At 36.9% G+C, this 15,080-nt stretch overlaps 1 long non-coding RNA gene across 1 annotated transcript in view; it reads left to right on the top strand.

Moving 5' to 3' along the window:
• The window catches only part of LOC138111305 (uncharacterized), a 224,947-nt gene extending 219,436 nt beyond the window's left edge, over positions 1–5,511 (top strand). The window contains exon 5 of the long non-coding RNA XR_011151328.1: positions 5,434–5,511. This is a non-coding gene — a long non-coding RNA (uncharacterized lncRNA). The remainder of the gene's footprint in view (positions 1–5,433) is intronic.
• The last annotated feature ends 9,569 nt before the right edge of the window (positions 5,512–15,080 follow it).

The raw sequence follows: 15,080 nt of genomic DNA on the forward strand, positions 1-15,080 counted from the left end.
TTTAGTCTCTATGGCAAAAGCAGTCCATAGCTGCATATGTCATTTCTGTTTTCTCTTCTCTTTCTTGAAAGTTTAGTGTTTAATGGGGAGAGGGCTAAAGAGACTTAATTTCCCGTGCTTCCCCCCATTTACCCTATCTTCCATTCCCTTTTGACAGTGGTGCTGTTTGACCTTCAGATGTAAAATTCCTTCCCAGAAATTTGAATGCTGTCAAAGAGAGGGAAAATAAAGACAAAGTTAATAAGTTGGCAGTGGGAGCTTAAGCATCTTTCCCAAATATTTCATCCTTCTGAACAAAGAGAACAAATTCTCTTAAAAACAAATCCATAACTTCAGTGATTGTTTAAAAACATTAAAAAGCATTAACAATGAGCAGCAAATAGATTAAGCAAACCTCCTGTAAAATGATGGTTCAAGTGTTATTCATGCTTTTCAGGCTGTGTGGGCACACACCTGTATTTGAGTGGAAAAACACCCAAAATATGACAAAACTGACTTGTTAATAGACACTCAGTTTTTAATCTTTTCTGTCTTCAAAAATTTCCTGAGGAAGATTTCCCCACACAATCCAAGGAAGAAAAGTATATGGCTTGTACTAGAATTCATGTATTCCCAAATTCCATTGCTGTTAGAAAAAACCCTATAATTCAATAACATTTTAGTTTTAATTGTAAAACTAAAATTAACAGAAGGTTTTGGGGGTTTTTTTCCCTATTATATAGATGCAGTTCTGTTAAAAATGTTGAGAGTTACAGCATCTAGAATTTCAATGATGAAGTTTGAAACTCTGAGCATCCTCATCTAAACTTTTCATCTTTCCCTTCAGTCTGTTTAGGGATAAGCACATTATCACAGTGGCTTTGTCTCACAGCAGTGAGATATTAGATAACCATCATAAAAAAAGGATAAACAAGTTGTTATGTGTTGTTAGCTTTGTGGATGAATACATGTAGGCTGAGGGAGTGCAGTTAAATTTGCTCTTTGCATAGCATGTCTGTGTCAGTCTCAGGAATTGAACTGGAGGGTCCTTGGTCTTAAGCACATTACCTGCCACTTTTTTTACAGAAAAAAAGACCAGTGTTTCTTGAGGCACTATTGTGCATGTTATTACTGCCTTATATCATTTCTGATCTGAGTTGTCTGATGTACTGAATAATGAAATTAAGGCTTGTGAAGGATGGCTGAACCACAAAATATCCCCTGGGGTGAGCTTGCTTTTAACAGGGATTTTTTCAGGGATGGAGGGGGGCAGAGGAAAAGAGAAGAAAGATCCCCACTTTTAAAAAAAATAATAATTTTCTGCAATAGAGCCAACACCATCCTTTCCCCCATCCTACTTCCTCCTCCCACTCCCCCGCCCATTTACAAGTATTTTTCTTGTGTGATTGAAAAGCCCTTAGTTTTGCTCAGGGGAAAGGGCTCACACTGAGAAGTAAGGGATCCCAGTTGTACACTTAATCAAAGTGGCATGCTCCACACTTTGTTTCAGAGTCATTTCCGTAGCAAACCCATGTGATCTGTATGTTGCGCCTGCATGAATCAAGTCCAAAGTTTGCAACTGACTCAGTTGTTACTCCTGCTGACAGGCAAAAGGTTCTTTTGGGGGAGCCAGGGGGATGAGGTTCAACTCAATTCAGGTTGCTGAAAGGGACTGAAAAGAACGATTTGAAAACCACAAATACTGGGTTGAAAGATTACAGATACCAAACAATGACTGTCCATGGTAAATTGTTGATTGGGGTATCTGTGTCAGGTGACGTTTGTAGTCTCTACATGTAGTATGATGGAAAACAGATTAGGGCAGTGAAAGTAGAACAACAATAGAGTCTGATTCTTTGTTTTCACTTTTCAAAGGCTTTTTTCTGCTTCTTTCCTTCTTTTTTTTTCTTTTTTTTCTTTTTTTTTTTTTTTTGATAAGGCCCAGGAAATTGTTAGCAACATGCTGGTGGGAACCTATGGAAAAGAATGCACACTGTATCAATGGTGCAGTTCTTGTCCCAAGAGCTGTGTTGGTGGGTGTGGGAATAGCACGCTTTCAATGTGAGCTGCTGCAATGAGATAGCATTGAGAAAACAGGGCAGGGAACAGCACAGATTTAGTCTGGGGAACCAAGGGCTTTATCCAGCAGTAATGTGTGTAAGGACAGACAATGTAACACTATAGTTGGTTTCACAATAAAGAACTGTAAAAGGATTTGATAGTAAGGGATTGGCAGAAAAGCCGAATGTATCTGTAAAGTGCAGTAAGTATTTTCTTTTTAAAGGTATTTAAGTGATATAACTTAAAAAGACAGTATTTAAAGTTTTTTATAATAGACATTATTTTAGAGAAGGGTCATTTAAAAACAGAGCGTAAAGGACCTAAGAAAAGGAGTAAAAGATCTAAGAGGGTATTTTGTTTCAATATGGGAATGAGAAGCAAGAAGAGGCACATGTGGAAAAGCAGAATTGACAGGCCTTTTTTACAGAGATCTGTTTACTTATTGCATTTGATTTCTGAACACCTTTATGGCCATCATCACTGGCAAATCACTAAAACATTTTCATCTCTATCACCCAGTCTGTGCTTGTCTATTTTGTTTTCGAATTCAAATTGCAGAAAGTTTTGGCTGTGACTTTAGTAAGAGCCCACATAATCAGTGGAGCTACCTGGGTTTAAAAAGAGCATATGGCTTTGTGAAGCCTATATGGTAAGAAGGTAACTATTGCCACAGCATATTCATGCTGGCTGTCCTTCAGAATGAAATAGCATTTCTTTGTTCTTATAGCAGCTGTCATGACCAATGAAAGTTAAAAAAGGGCTCAATGTGCCACTGCTGGTGTATATGGCCAAAGGTGTTAGTGACCAAGTGATGCTATATGTCAGTAGCAGTTCTGCTGTGGGAAAGGTGGCTAAGTAGGAAAATCAGTATGGAACTGTATTTTGCCCTTATATCTGGTGACCTTTCTAGGAAAGGAAAAAATTCTGGCAAGACAGGTAAAAATCAATTAGGAATGCAGGCAAATTTTCATGTCTAGTGTCTGGTAGTTGCTGGTCAGGGCTTTTTGAAGATACCAGCAAAAGCATCTCTGACTAAAAAATCATAAAAATGGATGCTTAGGTTAAAAGTATGTAGACCTCTGCTCTATAGTTAGTGAAATTTCTATTGAACTGGGAGCAATGTGCAGCTAACCTGCTCTGCAGTGTGTGGACCTACCTCTGAACTTAAAAAACACCAAACCATATTTTATGGGTTTGTGACCTGCATGACTTCCATTAGAAGCATCAAAATCCAGCAACACTCTTAAATGGAAAGATGCCCTTAGGAGTCCCTCCTGTACAATTATGTGGTTAACATTTTGAAATGTAAATGAATGGCTGCCGCTCTGTCAATACTTTTAGATTAATATTGTATAAAATGCTAGCCACATTGTCAGTCTCCAGAACAGTGCATTTTGGACATCTGATGTTCCAGAATAATATGGCTTTTTTCTGACCACAAAATAGCCTACAGAGGTCTTCAGCCAGCTTGCCTGACACTTGAATGCTGTATCATTTATCAGGTAAGATACGTACAAACAAGAAATAGAAAGATTCTGAAAATCCATGGCAAGCTTAAAAGACAAAGATCATAAATTTAAAAAGGCAAATGTGACTAATAAAACTGGGTTTGCCTACATTTGCACAGCAAAACTGAAGAGTGTTCACATTGTCTTGCATGCATTTTTAAATGAACTTTATAGAGCATTCTATTAATTCCCTGTGAATAAACAGACTACATGATGTATGTCTACATTCCCAGAGCTTCTTGTTGGACATTCACTGCTTGTCAGGCAGCAAGGGGCTAAATAAAATTAATGAAAGAAAATGCTTTTAGGATGGGGGAAAGGAAGGGTTAGAGGCAAGATTAGGGTGAGTGGAGTCTTCTTACCAACATATTTTCATTTATTTCACTGTAATATCTTTTTTTTCTAACTGCATAAACTTCAAAGATAATACAAAATTGGAATTACGAATATCACTGCTTTGTAGTGAATGTATTGCAAGATTCTTAAATAATTAAATTATTCCAGTTCTTAAAATGGAGTGTAATTAGTCATTAATGAGCAAAATCTGTTGCTGTGCAGAGTTGATATACTCCATGCAGACCCTCCTTCAGTTTTACAGGATTTGGTTTAATTTCTAAATGTATATGTGTGGTAAAAATCAACTGTTGTATATCTTGTAAGATAATCACTAAATTAGCTAGTAAGTTACATAACATATCAAATATTTAATTTTTTTTATAATAAATTATAGATTTGTCAATGACTCAGTTTTCTGCTTCTGTTTAATGAGCAGCATGGTTTAGAAGCATGGTGAGAAAAGGTTTGATATTAAAAGGGATTGATAAATTTGAAAATGACAGGCCTGGCACGTGAAGATGACAGCTTTGCTCATAAACCCACAGCTCGAATTCATGCTACACAGGTCCTGCAGGAACAACATGGATGTGTAACAGCCATAGGATATACAAATACATTATACTGCATCTTGCTCTAGAGGGATAATACTGATGAGCAGAGGCTAATTTCTCAATTAGCACTAGCAACCAAAAGCTTACCTTTAAAACTATATAAATGTAAAGGGTAAGGAAGGAATGGAACATGATGCCCTGAGAGAGGAGGTCAAGGCTGCTGCATATTCAAGACACTGCTAGAAATTTACATTTCTGCTCTTGGATTAAATTCCATAGTACTGAACTAAGCAGCTGTCTCATTAGAATCACTGAGCAGCTCCCACCCTTAAAAACACTTAGGGTTACGTACCTTGCGGGGTTAAGCCAACCAATAATGGAAGCTTCTTTCTATTGTTGAAAACAAGGTTGAATAAGCAGCAACAAAACAGGAATGGGATCATAGATTATTTCATCAGGAAAAATACATTTTCCTAATGTTGGCACTTCTGCAAAATACAGTTAATCTTAGCTAAATAAATACCATGTGTTTAAAACTGTGGCTAACCTGAATAAATTGTAGGAGTTTGCTCCACAAGGCAGTCATTAAGAGCTCTATGGTGTACAGCACAGGCTTCAGTGAGCTAATTAAGGCTATTTCAAAGAGCTTTTTAGACTGGTGTCCTATGTTTTGTTATTTTTCATCTCATTTTCTTTCTTGTCAGCAGGTCAAATCCTTATCCTAGTGAAGTGCTGAACCTTTGCTTTAGTCAGTCATACAAACTAGTTACAGAAGTGAAACGCTGATCTTAAGAATACACCATTTAATTGTTGCAAGAACTCTCTGACCCTTTAGTGAAATACACAGTATGTACTATGAAAATACAAATACTTCACACTCAGATGACTCTGTTTGATATAATCATATGTTCTCTTTGTAGTTCTTTAGGTCATGACTCAATCTCAGTAGCACTAGGCAGAGAACGATGTTGCTGAAATATTCTTCTTGCTTTATATAGGAATTGGCATAACATTAAGGACTAGTGTGCAGCAAATGTTCCTCATCAGAGGCAAAGGAGGAAAAAAAAAAAGGTGGGATATGTTTTCCTTTGTTCATCTTTCCTGAAACAGAGGAAATTCAACACAAGACTTTTGTTTGGTTGACCAGAGTTAGTTGGAATTTTTTGTTTTGAGCTATGAGATTGGTCACACACCTGCACAGGTTACCCAGAGGGGTTGTGGGGTCTCTGTCCATGGAGATGTTCAAAAAAGAATTGACCTGCTCTGAGCAGGATGAATATGGAGGTGCCTTCCCACCTCCACTGTTCTTGAGTCTTCAGTCAGAATGTACATCTGTGAAATTAGTGAAAATAGAATTGATTAGGAAGAATTTTATTTTGTTAAAGCACTGGTCTGCCTAAGGGTTTGAATATTTTAAAACATAAATATAAGTTCAGCTTTAGCAGTGAAGAAGAGAGAATAATACTTAACATTTCTTCATTCCAATATATTCTTGGTGGGACAAGCTGACCAGGCATGCTGTGACTGGTTCATGCACTTCAACATAAACTGAAAAATGAGGAAAACTTCAGAAAGACTATGAAAGAGAACACAGAAATTTCAACAACAACAAAACCAAAAAAATTAACATTTCCAAAATAAGTTTTAGACCAGATAACAAAGAAAATATTTAAGATGTAAAAAACATGTAGGGAAATATACAATTGATTAGGAAAATTCAAGAATTTGCATAAAGAGGAGCTATGAAAAGCTAGAAATACAGGTTGATGAAAGGATTGTTTCCATCAATAAATAATTCACTTTGGAAAAGAGAGACTCAGGATGCTAAGATACCTTTTGTGTTCTATTTTTCTCTAGTATATTCAAATTGTTAGTAAAAACCACATCTGGAATATGTGAAAATCGAAGTGAGGTCTGATTTGTAAGTGCAGAATAGTCCTCAGTGTGTGTTTTAGGCTTCCTAACTTTCATGCAGGAACTGTTCTGCAGTAAGAGAGGGTAATAAGGTCTCCCTGCATTAGAAGAGCATTTTTCTTTCATTGGCATGTGCTACCAAGTCCATCCTTGCCCTAAGAATTTGAGATTTCATGCGAGGGATGAAGAACATGGTGGCCATACATTTTCTGGATAAATTTCTTCTTTGTTCAGTGGACATAAAATTGCTGTGTTGCTGGTTTTGCATTTATTGTATTGTTGCTTTAAATGTAGTCAAAATCATGTAGAGTAACAAACGAATTCCTTTCAATATGTCATTGAGCATAATTATTGTTAATTAATCAACTCAGTTTTAAAGCTTTTCCAAAGGCTCCGCTGAAAGTCATGTAAAAGTGCAAAGCATTCTCATTCAAGTATTTAGTAATCCTTGTAACATCAGTAAAAAATCTTCAAACTCTTGAAAATGGAAAATTTTCTATTTTTTGGACAGTGTTTGCCAAACACACATTGTAAAATGACTTGTTTTTGAATTTATGTTAAACTGGTAAAAATACATATGGTTACTTTCACTGCTGAAGATATGCTGCTGTGTGTTGATCATCCTTTAGTGCATTTTGAATGATAGTTAGTCTGTGGGGACCAGTGAAGACCTCCAATTAATTATTACTGGAGAACATGAAATCATAAACAAAATTCCTTGTAATAAATTTTTAAAATGAGATTGCATGTTTTATTTACGGTACTGGTCCATTTTGGGGCTTTAAATCTATGAGCGAAAACAAACATGCTTTTTATCAAACTGAAATAAAAAATATCAATAGTATTTCTTTCTCATCAAAGTAGGACACAATATATGAACTGGACTTCTAAATAACTGCAGGGAGAGAAGCAAGGGAAGAAGAAGAAGAAAAGATTTACTTTTCTGATTCATAGAGAGAGATTGAGAATATATATAAACAATGTGGAAAACAGCAAATGCTCCCAAGCATTGTGAAGTTTATTAATCTTTCAGGTAGATGATATGATGGAATTATTTTATAGGAAGTATTTGTTAAAGACATAGCTAATAACTAAGAACTCTCATAAATGTCACATGTTTACAGCAGAAATTGGGTTTGGTTTAGACAGAAGAGCAGCAATGCTGAGAATATGCAATATTTTCATGTGTTTGGTGACAAAATCCTGCCACAAACGCACAGTTAAAGGTACTTCTTGCCCCTATAGGGATGACAGCTGAATTTTTAAAACACAGAAGGAAATATGATCAATTACTAATACAATAAGACACGATAATCATCCAAATATTTCACTAGAGTCTTGTATCTCCCTCATTTTTTTTTTTATTCTCACTTTTATTTGTCTTTTAGATTCAGCCCATCTGTCTGGAAAGTGAAAATACACAATACCTATGTTGCAATTTAATGGACAAATGTCAATAGATGAGATTAAGTGCTTCTTTAATTGAAATGTGTGGAAATTCTGTAGTCTGTTTGTTGGGGTTTTTTCCTTGCCACTGAAAATCTCCTGCCTTCCTATTAGAAGCAGTATGCCTTCTTCCCTATGTTCCACCAAGAGAATTTATTTCTCCCTTCACCCAGTCAAACTGTTCACTATCTTCACAACTCTGGCTCTAACTAATTAGCCTACACCCTCGCAGGACATGGATATCTCAGCGTGGATTCTGGCTCTGGGAGCTGTGTGATGACACCATGATATCAAAATGTGTTTTAGGCAAAAACCTTTATCAGAGTGAGAGGTGCCTACTGAAGCCTGCAGACATTTTGAAGAGCTTAGTCCAAATGAATCAGGAAACTGCTGGTCCAAGTAGACCCAGTAGTTCTTCATCAAAGGATTAGTTGGGCTCTTTTTCTAATGGCAGGAATTTCTGCACTAGCCAGATAGACAGCTATGTCCATGACCTATATTGCTGCCTCTCTCTTTACTCATATGAAATTATAAAGTTGTAGCATAGTGTCAGGGCAATGCACTCAGTGTCTCATCTGAGTTTTCTTAAATTCTTAATTCCTTTAATCTCCATGTGATACAATTCTGTCTAATTTATGCAATCCCTTTCTCCCTCATTAGAAAAGACATAATCAAATCATTTCCCAATTTCTCATAATTTCCTTCCAGGTGCTGGCTTGTTCTCATGCATGGAGCTGTCACTACCATGCATCACAAGATTCCTCTTATATTGGGGCCTTTGCACTATTCTGTATTACTCATAGATTGATTGAAATGGAATTTTTCAAAACTTGGCTTCAAGAGTCCTGAGAAATCTGATTTACCTTTGAACTCAACCCTCCCTTGAGCAGGTGATTAGACTAGATGGCCTCCATAGGGCCTTCTTAACCTAAAGAATTTTACAGTTCAATTAATTCCACCCTGGTACTTACTTTCCATTCTTTGATAATTCAAAAACCTAGGAGTTAAACAATGATATCTGCAGGTCCTCTTCTGTGCTTGCTTTGAAAAGTTTAGTTACCCTATTCACAATGAATAATTGTTTTTGCTATTCCCTTGTTATCATATCGATGTGGGCAGAATTTTTAGAAATATGTCTATGGAAAATAGCTGAGATTGGATTTATTAGGGTAAAAATTACTTGCTAAATAATCTACTCACACTTTAAAAGTGTTTCAAAGAAATCGAAAAATTAGAAGCCTAATGGAAAATTTTCCAAAGATGTGTTAGGTAATAACAGTAATCCCCATTCTTGTGGGATAAAAGCATCTTTGCTAAAAATATACTGTGCGTCTACATTTCTTTTTTCATTCTGCTATTCCAGTGCATCCCATCTCTTTTCTTCTTCCTTCCACCATTTTAAAAGTCACCATTTCCCCTCATATGTTTTTTGAGCTTGATACATTTTGTTGTGTACCTTTTCCCTTTCATCTTTAATTAGTGTTTCCGTGACACCCACCTACAACAACTTCCAACCTTCTCTCATCATTCACGTGGTGAGTAACCTCTTTAGCTATCAGGTCATTGTCATCCCAGGTCCACTGTTGTACTTCCAGCTTGGAGTTCCTCCCCTTTGGCCAGACCTCTCCCATCCTTTTTCACTCTGAAAACTACAAGGCAGTAACTCAGCTGCTCTTCCTCCTTAATCGAGTTTTCTTCTTTCTTTGTGATCTCTGTTATTCAAAGGCTAAAGAAATTATGTTTTCTATTCTCACAAACTTCCAACAGAACAAAATGGGATGTTATGTCAAGTTTTAAGCATTTATTATCTTTAATTACCAATAAAGCTTTTAAGCTTAAGGTTACTGAGATATTGGCAGTGCTAAAAGTCATATGGGACTTCTCAGGACTGAACATTTCAGGTCAGCATTTTCTGATTTAGTAGTTGAAGAGTAACCTTTGTTTTGTTGGTATAGCTGCAGCACCAATCAAAAACAAACAAACATGAGGCAGTAAGAATTGTAATAGACATATCTGAGTTTTAGTAAGGTGGTGTAGATTAGGCTGAGGAGCTGTACTGCAGTGTCAGTATCTGAAGAGGACTGATGCACTGAGGTGGACTCATAGCATGTGTAAGAAACCACAGCATAGACAGCAGCCATGTGATGGACTGTCCCCTCAGTCAGCCCCTTAGAATCTTTAAAGGCCACAGAAAAGTGGGCAGATGAAGTCACTAATTTTTATTCTCATTTTCATGAAGGCAAATAGCTATTCCACATGCTCTTGTTAAACATTTGTGTTACAGAAGCATGTTTTCTCCTCTGCTGCCCCTCAAATAGTCCATTCAAGCCTAACCCTCTAGACATTTGCTAGTGAGAGTGAAGTTGCTGTCAAGTCCAAACATCACCGGTTTTGAAAAATTTCAGTGTGAGAAATCCGCTTTCTCACAAGTTTCCAATATGTTTCCAAAATTTATATTTAGAAAAATTAATACTAAAAAGCTTTCAAAAATATTTTCATATGAATGTTTTCATTTATGGCTTTGGATGGTGGGAAAAATAATAAGATGAAAAAAATATTCCTTTGTGGTAAATATTTGTTTTATAAAAGTAAACAAATAAAATATTCCTGAAGTACTTAGCCATCAGTATTTGAAGGCCTGTGGCAGCATCTGAAAGACAAAAAAGGAAATAATTGATTAGTGGGTTTTGTTTGATCTGCTCAGGGATCAAAGGGACAAATACTGTCTACAGGGATGAAAGGATGGAGAGCTGCTCTCCATACTGCCTCAGTTATCTGGTTATTTAGATGTTCTTGCTACATTAGTGATGTGTGTACCTGACCCTCTGTAGAGCTTGAGAGGAAAAAAAACCAACAAACCCAGACTAGGTATACTGTACTATTTTGCTGCTATTCAAGTTTCTTGATAATCAGACATGAAAAATGCAATTTAAAGTCTGTGAGATGGAATACTGCATCTGTTTTTCAGTTGGTAAGAAGTATTGACTTCAATTGTAATACAATTGTGGCAATTTTTTTTTTTTAATTGTTTCCCCCCTTCCCACATATGGAATATCTAAAATTTGGTTTTGGGGTATCCTAATGCACCATAGCAAACTATACACCCATTTTATGTACTGTATGTTGCTACACTTATCTCTTCTGCTCTTTCTGTAGATATTACTGGTTTGTTTTTGTATATTCTTGTAGAGGAAGAATGATATATTTCAGAATCTTGTTTTTTTCCATCTAAAAGTCTCAATTGCCAATTGAATTCACAGTTCTGTGTATGCACACATACTACATTAGTATGAGTCTGTGTACCAAGTGGTGCTTTTTCTACAACTCAACTCCACTTACATTCATTTAGAAGTTATTAGGGTATAATATAGCTCTGGGTAATCTTGCACTTTGGCAGGTATTTGTTCACATTGGAGGTTACCAGCAGAGAGAGGAGCGGTCTCTGGACACTGTCAGCTATCCTGGGGAGATCCCTGAGAAAAAAATGAGCATATTCTCAGGTGTCTGTTTGCTCTCTAGGGATTTGTGGCCCTATGAAAACTGGTGGAACTCCAAAGCTGAGAAAAATCACTTGACTAGACCAACCTTTTCAGCTGTACTTGTACACAAGATGCTCAGTCTGTCTGATCTGAGGATGCATTCATTTGCTTTGAAATATGTGTAGACTCTTGTAAAGATGGAGGCCAGAAAACACACTTGAAAAGACTTTGTTCTGCCTGTGAAAGCATTTCAGTTCCATAACCACTGTCACAAAGCCTTTGTCAAATTATGGCGTTGTCCAGGCTACTCAGTTAAGTAAATGTAGCATCTGACTTTCACAGCTGCTTTACAGTTGAATTTTTAGGATACTTCACAAAACTTATGGCAGTCATTTGGTACCTTTTCTAATATTTAAACCAGATGTTGAAGCCTGAAACAATGAGAACAAGGACAGTCGTTCCTACTGACTGTTGACTACAGTACACTGTCTGCTGGTGTGGAAGACTTCTGGTACCCCTTTTAATATTTTGCCCAAAGGCTGAATAGAAAGAATTGGAAAGCAGTCAGAGAGCCATATGTCACATACAGATCCTATTCTATCTGGAGCATCTTTAAAAATGGAGTGTAGTAAGGACACATGCATTCATGTTCAGTTTATTCAGGATTCCCAAAACCACGTAATCCTCACCCTTTGAGGTACCTCACAATGTTTGGGTTTATTTACAAGTCACTGGAAACACACCATATTTATGCCATTTTAGTTTATATGTTCTCCATTCTGAATGAGGTCATGAGGGAGACAAGAGGCTGATGGTCTGATGACATCATGATCCCAGTCTTCTCCATCAGAATTTTTTTGTGGTTATCTCCAGTTCTGAAACAGACGTATCCTCTTTTTTCTCTCAACAAGATTTGAGACGACGTGAAAATATTAGTTTCTTCCTTCTTAAACAAATCTTCTCCTTACTGACATGAGTCAAAAAAGCTACTCATGACATGTGTTCTGCATAGGATCTGCTTATTCTGCACAGTGAAACTGCCTGAACAGATGTTTGATGCAGATCGCCAGATCGCCTCATAAAACTCCCTGGTAGCTGGAAATCGGGAGAAGTCCTAAATGACCCTGGATTAGAACAGCTTTTGCAGATCTCATAAAAAACCCTTTACCTATTTCTTCTGCTCATATATAAAGAGAGTAATAGCTAAAGCTCTGTTCAAAAAGACTGCCTAGCTTCTCTCACCACATGCAGATTTTTCCAGATATCCTTATTTCAATAATTAGATACTCCAAACCCTTGGTATGAAGTTTGGTATGAAGCTGCATCAGGGGAAGTTCACACTGGACATTAGAAAAAGCCTCTTCACTAAGAAGGTGGTCAGTCACTGGAGCAGGATCCCCAGGGAGGGGTCATGACCCCAAGCCAGCCAGAGTCCAAGGAGTGCATGGATAATCCTCTTGGTCATGTGGTTTAATTTTAGGTAGTCCTGTGAGGAGCAGGGAGTTGAACTTGATGATCCTCATAGATCCCTTTCAACTCGAAATATTCTCTGATTCTATAGTGAAAACTTTTAAGCCTGTTATTCAACTTTTGAGAGGTGGAGAGGAGACAAACCCAGAAAACATCAAAATTAAAAGTAAAACAGGCTTTAAATTTGGTCTGTGAAGAACTGAGTTGATGGAGAAAACAGCTGTAAATAAGCTGTCATAAGCAGTTAATATGAGATGTGAAAAAAATAAACTGTCCAGTTCTAGTAAAAGTCTTGTAGGAAGGATTTGAAAAAAAAATATGGATACAATATGGTTTATTAAATTCAGGAAGCTGATATCTAGTTTTTCAAATCAAAATGTTTTTAGCCTAGTATTCAGGTAAAATTCAAATATTAATAATGATAAAAAAATACTCCTGTTGCAGTCAGGAGCAGTCTGTTACACTGGGGTGTAGACTGTGTTTTAAATGTTGTTTATTTCTATGTTTTATTGTAATATTGTGTTTTATTATGCAAACCCATGAAACCTGCAAAGCAATAAGGCATAGCTTTTACCATTCTCCAATAATGGGCAAAAAACAGAACAACTCATCTTAAGAGGAATTTTATTACTCTTAACTGAGCTCTAAATTATTTGTCACTGGTCAGAAAAAAATGTAGCTGCTGTGCACTCTCGACCCTTCAGTAGTAGATTGCTGCCTAAATTGTTTATCCACTGAAAATATTTATGCAAGGGATAGGCGTGGAATAGAGGCTGAACAGAAACTTTGTGGTGGAATAAGGGTAAATCTCATTCTTTCTTGGAAGAATTTGTGAAGGAAAAGATCAGATTTATTTCATCCTCTTAACCAATCTAAGGCTCTCTTCCACCATCCTCTCTAGTCTTTTTAAGCATGCAAACAACACATATCACATTGGGTATTCTCAGCAAGGTCCTCATCTCTTGCAGACTAGGTAGGATAAGCCTGATGCTAGGCCTCAGCTGACACACAGGAGAAGATTCTGTTTTATTTAGAATACACATACCTTCTGCTGCAGCTTGGTAAGCTCCACCTGTAAACTTTTCAGTGGTTTGGGTTTTTAAACAAACATCACAATGAACTTCATATCTCTGAACCCTGCAGAAGTTTCAGTAGGATACACAGGAATTTGTCACTAATTAGAGCTTTTAGTAGAAATGTCAGAAGGGGATGCAGCTACCTAAAATGTAACACAAAATTAACAGTTTTTTAAACTGCCATATTTCTCAACAGCAGGCTCTTTTTATGTTGAAAGACCACATAAATCAGGCCACATCACCAGGAAAACAAAGGAACTCCAATGTTACTCTCAGATAGAGTCAATTTAAAGCAACCTTTTCCTTCACTACTTTTTTCCTGGGCTTAGGTTGAAGCTGTAAATTTTGGAAAGTAGTAAAAGTGATAACTACTACATATTAAGCACAGAGTTCCAAATTACCTGCTTGTGTTTAAATAGTAACCCTTTCCAAGTGCTGCACCAGTAACGATTGTAGTAAAATATGTATTCAAGCCAAATAATCTAGCACAGATTCAAAAATCAAATAAGCCTTTCTTATATAGTCATTTCAGGTTAAATGTGGGGGTTTTTAAGCAAGAACAGAGGTCTTAAAAAAATAAAAGACACTTTGTCTCTTGTTTACATCATTTCTTTCTGAGGCCAACTGAAACACTACCCTTTTCCCACTGCAATAGTGTGTGACACTTAGAGAATTTCCATTTCCATAAAGGAGCTACTTGTGAAAGGAGACAGTGTCCAGTGTGAGGGGATGACACATTAATCCTTTATGGCTACACTGATTTGTTTTCCGAGGGTTACCACTGGTGCAGTTTCCACTACAGGTTGCAGAGGATGGTCATGTAACATGGATAAAAATCTAATCTAATTTTAAGATATTACAACATCCTAACATCTGTCATCCATCGGATATTTGCATGTGTTCTGATGCATTCTTTAGTCTGTGGAGAAAAACGAGTCCTTCCAGGGAGTGATTAATTTCATCCAAGGGAACACTGAAAATAGGTGAGGTGATCTCTACCCTTGGATGGCCGATATCTCTCTGCTGATATAGGCACAATCCAGACAGTTTAGTGGAGGAATGGGCGTGTCCAAAGGACATCTGAGAAGAGATAAGATGAATTCCAGTTCATCTGAGGACCTCACTCTCCTCAGAGAATTAAGGCATTAAATTCCTGTTTGTCTGTGTGTGTAGAACAGACGAAACATCAAAACTACTGGAAAAAGAGAAATGCAATGGGATGATCTTATCAGTCAGTATCTTTAATGAATCTCCATTTCC

Source organism: Aphelocoma coerulescens, chromosome 5 (assembly GCF_041296385.1).
Source record: "Aphelocoma coerulescens isolate FSJ_1873_10779 chromosome 5, UR_Acoe_1.0, whole genome shotgun sequence".
Classification (NCBI taxonomy): domain Eukaryota; kingdom Metazoa; phylum Chordata; class Aves; order Passeriformes; family Corvidae; genus Aphelocoma; species Aphelocoma coerulescens.